Genomic DNA, 8195 nt, shown 5'->3' on the forward strand with positions numbered 1-8195 from the left:
TCTACCTACCTCTCTCTCTCTCTACCTACCTCTCTCTCTCTCTACCTACCTCTCTCTCTCTCTCTCTCTACCTACCTCTCTCTCTCTCTACCTACCTCTCTCTCTCTCTACCTACCTCTCTCTCTCTCTACCTACCTCTCTCTCTCTCTACCTACCTATCTCTCTCTCTACCTACCTATCTCTCTCTACCTACCTATCTCTCTCTCTCTCTACCTACCTCTACCTACCTCTCTCTCTCTCTACCTACCTCTACCTACCTCTCTCTATCTACCTACCTCTCTCTCTCGACCTACCTCTCTCTCTCTCTCTCTCTACCTACCTCTCTCTCTCTCTCCCTACCTACCTACCCCTCTCTCTCTACCTACCTCTCTCTCTCTCTACCTACCTCTCTCTCTCTCTACCTACCTCTCTCTCTCTCTACCTACCTCTCTCTCTCTACCTACCTCTCTCTCTCTCTCTCTACCTACCTCTACCTCTCTCTCTCTACCTACCTCTCTCTCTCTCTACCTACCTCTCTCTCTATCTACCTACCTCTCTCTCTCTCCCTACCTCTACCTACCTCTCTCTCTCTCTCTCTACCTACCTCTACCTACCTCTCTCTCTCTATCTACCTACCTCTCTCTCTCGACCTACCTCTCTCTCTCTCTCTCTCTACCTACCTCTCTCTCTCTACCTACCTCTCTCTCTCTCTCTCTACCTACCTCTCTCTCTCTACCTACCTCTCTCTCTACCTACCTCTCTCTCTCTCTCTCTACCTACCTCTCTCTCTCTCTCTACCTACCTACCTCTCTCTCTCTACCTACCTCTCTCTCTCTACCTACCTCTCTCTCTCTCTACCTACCTCTCTCTCTCTCTACCTACCTCTCTCTCTCTCTACCTACCTCTCTCTCTCTCTACCTACCTCTCTCTCTCTCTCTACCTACCTCTCTCTCTCTACCTACCTCTCTCTCTCTACCTCTCTCTCTCTACCTCTCTCTCTCTCTACCTCTCTCTCTCTCTACCTCTCTCTCTCTCTCTCTCTACCTCTCTCTCTCTCTACCTCTCTCTCTCTCTCTCTCTACCTCTCTCTCTACCTCTCTCTACCTCTCTCTCTCTCTCTACCTCTCTCTCTCTCTCTCTCTCTACCTACCTCTCTCTCTACCTACCTCTCTCTCTCTCTCTACCTACCTCTCTCTCTCTCTACCTACCTCTCTCTCTCTCTACCTACCTCTCTCTCTACCTACCTCTCTCTCTCTCTCTACCTACCTCTCTCTCTACCTACCTCTCTCTCTCTCTCTACCTACCTCTCTCTCTACCTACCTCTCTCTCTCTCTCTCTCTACCTACCTCTCTCTCTCTCTCTCTACCTACCTCTCTCTCTCTCTCTCTACCTACCTCTCTCTCTCTCTCTACCAAATCCAAATCCAAAATGGGGGGGATGGGGTATATAGTCCATAGGGGAGGGGGGTATAGGCATACAGTCCATAGGGGAGGGGAGTATGAGGTTATACAGTCCATGTGTTATGTTCCTCTCAGTTGGTGGCAGGCCGTGACATATCGGGCAGCTATTTGCACAGTTTCTTCCTCTTCCCCCAGTATGATATAGAGTTTCCTCTCCTCATCTGTGGAGGTGAAATCTGCAATGTGGGCGGAGAGTCTTTGGAAATGGGCGGTCCTCAACGGTGTATATTTGCTGCAGTGTAGCAGGAAGTGGGCCTCATCCTCCAGGACCCCCTGGTCACATTGCCTGCACAGTCTCTCCTCCCGGGGCTTCCATGTCTGTCTGTGTCGTCCTGTCTATCTCCAGGTTGTGGGCACTCAGACGGTACAGGCTCAAGGCCTGTCTATCTTTGTGGTGGTGTAGCCTCTCCAGATATGGGGCCATTGTGTACTCCCTCTGTAGTGATTGGTAGATAGTGAGTTTCTGGGAGTTCTTTATGTCACTTCTCCATTCCTCTATGCATCGGTCCTTGCAGCTTTCTATCATTCCTTTTATTTGGGCTTTTGTCAGCCTGTGTTGGTGGTCTTGGCTGGGCTGGCTCTTGACGTTTTGTTTCAGAGAGCGTGGTATGGCCTCCCCACCCAGGCTCAGTGAGGCTTTATGGTGGTAAGTGCTGGGGTTGCTTCTCTGTATATGCGCCCAATATGAGAGCGCCCTCTGCTGGATAGTCAGCCATAGTGGGAATCTGCCTAGCTCTGCCCGGCAAGCTGAGTTCGAAGTGCTGCGATGGACTTGGAGAAGATACTTGCAGAACTCTAGATGGAAGATTTCTGTTGGGCTGGAGTCCCATTTTGATTGGTCAGGGTAGGTGACCGGGCCCCATACCTCACTGCTATAGAGCAGGATTGGGGTGATGATGCTGTTGAATATCTTTACCCAGACTCTCACCGGTGGTTTTAGGTGGTAAAGTTGCCTTCTGATGGCATAAAACGTTCTGCAGGCTTTTTCCTTCAGGGCCTCTACTGCTGGTTTAAAGCTCCCAGTTTGGTTAATTTCCAGCCCCAGGTAGGTGTAACTGTTTGTGGTCTCCAGTGGGCAGCCATTTAATATAAATGAGGAGGTGGGCATTTTTAGATTTTTTCTCTGGAACACCATCACTTTTGTCTTCTTTGGGTTGATGGGCAGTGCCCATGTGGTGCAGAAACTCTCCAGTACTGCCAGGCTGTCCTGTAGGCCCCTTTCTGTTGGGGAGAGCAGCAGGAGATCATCTGCATACAGCAGGAACTTCACCTCGTGGTCATGCAAGAGGAGGCCTGGTGCTGGGGAGGATTCCAGGGCTACAGCCAGTTGGTTAATAAATATGTTAAAGAGCGTTGGGCTCAAACTGCAGCCCTGCCTGACTCCTCGACCCTGCTTGAAGAACGCGCTTCTCTTCCCGTCCACTTTCACACTGCATTGGTTCCCAGTATATGAACTCTTGATGACATCATAGATTCTACCTCCTATTCCGCTCTCTAGGAGTTTTAGGAAAAGGCCTGGGTGCCACACCGAGTCAAACGCCTTCTTAAAATCCACAAAGCAAGCGTGTATTTTGCCGCGTGAGCTGTGGACATGGGTCTTGATAAGGCTGTGCAGTGTGTAGATGTGGTCGGTTGTGCGGTGGTTTGGCATGAACCCAGCTTGGCTTTTGCTGAGTACGTCCTGCTGTGTGAGGAAGGAGAGGATCCTTTTATTGATGATGCTGTTAAACAGTTTCCCCAGTGTACTGCTGACACAGATTCCTCTGTAGTTTGCTGGATCGTATCTGTCCCCATTCTTGTAGATGGGTGTTATGAGGCCTTCACTCCAGGCCTGAGGAAAGGAGCCCGCACTCAGGATAAGGTTGAAAAGTCTTGCGAGTGCCTCATGTATGTCCGGGGGGCTGTATTTGATCATCTCTGGCAGGATGCCATCGGTACCGCTAGCCTTCTTACATTTTATCAGCTTTGTTCTTTTTCTTATTTCCTCCATCGTGATTGGTGTATCCAGGGGGTTTTGAAAGTCCTTGATTGTCTCCTCCATGTCCTTCAGCTTTGCGGCTATTTGTTTCTGTTCCGGGGTTTGGGCATTTTCTGGGATGTCTTTGTAGAGGTCCCTGAAGTAGTGGAGCCAGATGTGGCCATTTTGGATGTGTAGAGGGCTTTTCTTGGGCTTTGTCCCAATGTGGTTCCAGGTCTCCCAGAATGAGTTGTCTTGGAGGGAGTCCTCCAGCTGTTGGAGTTTGTGGGAGATGTGGCTCTGGGTTTTCCGCCTGAGGGTGTCTTTGTATTGTCTCTGTAGGTGGTCATGGGCTTCCCTTAGGTCCTGGTTGTTGGGGTCTCTGTGCTTTTGGTTAGAGGCTGCCCTTAGAGAATTACGTAGAGCCTTGCACTCACTGTCAAACCATTTTTGGGACTGTTTATTTGTGGATCTCTTAAAGTTGGTCTGCTTGAGGCCGGCAGGTACTGCCATGTTATATAAGATGTTGCTGAAGTCCTTCACTGCATGGTTGACACCTTGTTTGTTCGGTTCATATAGGTTGGTATGAAAGTTTGTCAGCAGTTCTTGGATTTTGGCAGTGTTGGTCATGTTGGTGAATTTGATGGCAGACTTTTTGGGCCATTTGAAGGATGGTGGCAGCTTGTAGAGACCGTTTTGGTGAGGTTGCTGTGTGGTTGGTTTATCGGTGGATTTCAGGTACAGCAGGATTTGGTTGTGGTCTGACAGGTGTGTTTCAGGGGTGACTATGAGGGCATTGATGTTTATGGGGTCTGTGTCTGTGACAGCATAATCTACCACACTGCTGCCTACATGTGAGTTCATAGTAAATCTCCCAAGAGAGTCACCCCTGGTTCGCCCATTCATTATGTATAGGCCGAGGCTCCGGCACAGGTTCAACAGGGCTTTCCCACATTTGTTTACTGTCTTGTCATAGCTATTTCTTGCTGTCTGCATTGGTTCCTGGTAGTAGCTCTCTCCTCCAAGTATGTATGCGTTTCCCTCAGAGGTCAGATAGTCCTTCTCTGTGCCTGTTCTAGCGTTGAGGTCTCCATAGATGAGCACTCTGCCCTGAGACTGGAAGTGGCTGGCTTCTCTTTGTAGGACCTCATAGATGTCAGGTTTGTAGTAAGGGGACTCTGTTGGGGGGATGTATGCTGCACACAGGTACATGTCAGACTGAGAGGTGAGGATGGAGCTGTTTATTTTGATCCAGATGTGGCTGTCTCCTCGTTTGCTTTGATGTGCTCTGTGAGCTCCTCCTTATACCAGATTAGTATGCCTCCTGAACGGCGGCCCTGTTTAATGTTCCTGTTTTTCTGGGCAGATATGGAGAATTCCCGGTACCCCATGGGTACGAAAGATTCATCCTCTGCCCGGGTCCATGTCTCCAGGAGGATTTGGATGTCAATGTTTTCAAGTCTCTTTTTAAAGTCTGGATCATTTGTTTTGGATCCAAAAGCTGAGGCGTTCAGCCCTTGGATGTTCCAGCTACTGATAAGGGATGTCATTTTGAGTCGGTTTACCTTGTAATGAGCAGAAATTTTCATAGGACTCAGTATTTTCAGGGGGAGGGTGGACACTGTTGTGGGTGTCACCTCAATCTGCTTTGTATATTGATAAGCAAAGTTCTGATTTCCGCCATGATGCTACCCTCTGTCGCTTTGTGTTGCCATTGTGGGGCAGGCGGTTTCCTACATGTTTTCCATGCTTGTGGGCTCTCTCCTTCTGGTGTTGGGACATTGTGGTTTGCTGTCTGATTGTTGAGTTGGGGCTTTCTTGGAGTCTCTGGGGTCTACTTAGCACCATGGCTTCAATTCATCAAGCATTACCGCATTCGGTAATGCTAAAAACAGCTGACTTAAGGGAGCACTTTAGAAAATGTTAATTCATCAAAGCTGTTACCGAATGAGAAGCTGAAATGACACAGCAATGAGATAAATTACCGACATGTGCTCAACAAATGTTAATTCATCAAGGTTCCCACATTCGCTAACACATTCGGTGTTTATCTCAAGCTCTCCCCTGTCGTTACAGGCTTCGAAAGCCTTCTGTGTGAATGTTTTCATGATAAGCAGGAGCAGGCAGCCAATAGAAACAGCCCATGTTCTCCTGCAAGTGCCGCTGATAGGTCACACAGGCTTCTCCACACAAGCTTTCAGACCCCCCCAAGCAGTGAGCAGAGAGAACGGGTCAAAATATATCCCCAGATTCCCTTCGGTGGTGTAACCCTTTCAGGCCCTGTTTGATAATGCAAAGATGCTGGTGGTGAAATCACCAAGCATGACATTTGTAATGTCTCCAGGAAGTTAATCTACGTTGTGGCAAATAAATAAAATGTTAAGAAAGACTGATGGACAGATTCAGAGCAGCAGAGGCAGTACAAGTAACAGTAACTATAACACGTTTACATGTAAAGGGATGTCTGGATGCCTTCTATTGTTATCAGCTTGTAACAACACAGAGACATTCCAAGCTGCTCTGCACCATTCTGCTGTTATCAAACAGCCTTTGATGAATTGAAGCCTAGTAGTTCGGTAACTTAACGAACCTCTACCGCACATGGGAAAATATTGATGAATTAGCACAGTGAAGTGTAAAATACCGAATGCGGTATTTTAAGGACTGGGGTTTTGTTATCGAACACACTTTGATGAATTGAAGCCCATGTCCTTTAGTTCCTTTGCTAGGCGGCTGACTCCTTGTTTGTCAAGGTGCTTGTTGTTGTACAGATGGTCGGTTGTGATTGTGGTGTGCTGTGCCAGTTGTATGTCTGGTAAGGATCTGAGACTGGAGGCCAGCTCTGCATTGATCTGTGTAATTGTCTGGTGAGGAATGTCTCTTCTTGGGAGCAGGGAAGAGAGGATAATCTTTGTGCTGGGGAATTTCTGCTGTGCCCTTTTAACCAGTTGTGACAGTTTGTATGTGATGGTTTCTTGGTCTGTGGGGTTTTCTTGTATAATGTCATTGGTGCCGGTGTGCAGGATGAGAGGTTTTGGGTCGGTGAAATAAGGCTCATTAATGACCTGTGTTACTTGTTCAATAGTTGAAGTGATGATTTTGATGGCATGCATCCCTGGAAAGAGTCTTCTTATGTCCAGGTATTTTCCATTAGAGTCTATAACCAGCACAATGTCAGGCCTGCGATGTTTATAGGAGTGATTTGCTTGGTGTTTAGGCTTGGGCTGTGGGTTGTTGGATGAGGCTGTGTTGGCAGTATTTGGAGAGGGGGCTGGATGGCTGTGATTGTCACTAGTCTCTTGGGTGATTATTGTATCCTGTGTGTTGTGCGGAGCACTGTCTTTGGTCGGCATAGGGTTTGTGGGGGCCTTTGTGCTTTTTGTTGTCTCCTCTAACTTTTGTGGCTGTTTTAATATTTTTAATTTCCTGATCTCCTCTTTAAGTTGTGAGCTTTCCTCCTGTAGTTTTTGTAGGGAAATGTTCATATCATTCAAGGCTGCAGTGTGCTCAGCTTTCATCCTGGCTATTTCTTCTCTCAGTTGATCATTTGCATTTTTCACACCTTGGCTGCTTTTCCTTTCTTCCCTGAAAAGGGTGAAGTCCCTTTCTAATTGGGACAGACTTTCTCTGAGAGTCTCCAGAGAGGGGTGTGAGAAGCCTGGTGTCTGGTCTCTGGAGAGGGGCTGTTTTGGAGATTCGTCTTCAGCCTTCTCTCTGGGAGCAGTCCTTGCAGACGATTTACGACCATTGTTTGTGTTACCAGTTTGTCTGGTTTTCTTTAAAGTTAATTGCAATTCTTTCAATATCAGGATAACCCTTTTCGAATATTTCTTAAGTAACGTTCTGCCCCCTGGATCAAGACACTGCCATTGTGGTATACAGTTACTGTAAGTGTAGTAACCTCTGGGTCCTCCTTGTCTTTTATTCTGATTTGTCTCCCATTTGTGATGCCATTTTTTTTTAATGCTTTTTTCAAATTTTTCACAGATGGCAGTATGCCAAGCTTGGGTGTCATGTGTAAAAAATATCAGGTTTGTTCTTACTCTAGGGTTAGAGGAATAGTCAGCAAACAGAGTCTCTGGCATGCTTTTAGTTAGCTTCAGTCTTTCTTCTTTCTTTGCATCATTGCTTTTATTGCCAGGAGAGTAAACAATCTCCCAAGTGTCAGACCTCCTACTGCTAGATGTGCTGGGCTTATCTGCATCCTGGCTTGCCTTTTGATCTGCTGGCTCTAATATGGTTTCCATTGTGAATCCCTTGATAAACTTTTCCTATTTCTATAAGTAATATTCAGCAGAAATGCCCTTACCTTGTTTTCTGCAGGTTTGGTCAGTTCTGGGGTTACTCTCTGCTGGTGTTAGGATCTGTAGGTTGGCTGGAGCTGGCTGCTGCTGCTTGTTGCTTTTCCTCTGAGTGACACAGCTTGTTTATCCTTTTATAGGTGGTTATCTTCTCCATTCAGAGCATTTGCTTTTTAATCTTTAGTCTTTTTATTCTTTAGACTTCCATAGGCTCCTCTTGTTTCCATGTTATGTCTTGGTCTTGGCTGTGTCCTTTGTGTCCATTCAGTTGCCCATTACAAGGTAAAATTGGTAAAGTTTCTGGAGCTCATGTTCAGTGCTGCCATTGTCTCTGGCTGCTCAGTGCTCCTACCTCTCTCTACCTACCTACCTCTCTCTCTACCTACCTCTCTCTCTCTACCTACCTCTCTCTCTCTCTCTATCTATCTACCTACCTCTCTACCTACCTACCTCTCTCTCTCTCTCTACCTACCTACCTCTCTCTCTCTCTATATCTAC

The 8195-nt window shown here is 47.1% G+C and overlaps 1 protein-coding gene across 1 annotated transcript in view; it reads right to left on the reverse strand.

Annotated features, from left to right (window-relative positions):
* The window catches only part of LOC137543853 (activating transcription factor 7-interacting protein 1-like), a gene marked incomplete at its 3' end in the record, with an annotated part of 69387 nt that overhangs the window by 25339 nt on the left and 35853 nt on the right, over nucleotides 1–8195 (reverse strand). The window lies entirely within an intron of this gene.

The sequence above is a fragment of the Hyperolius riggenbachi genome, unplaced genomic scaffold (assembly GCF_040937935.1).
Source record: "Hyperolius riggenbachi isolate aHypRig1 unplaced genomic scaffold, aHypRig1.pri scaffold_248, whole genome shotgun sequence".
Lineage (NCBI taxonomy): Eukaryota > Metazoa > Chordata > Amphibia > Anura > Hyperoliidae > Hyperolius > Hyperolius riggenbachi.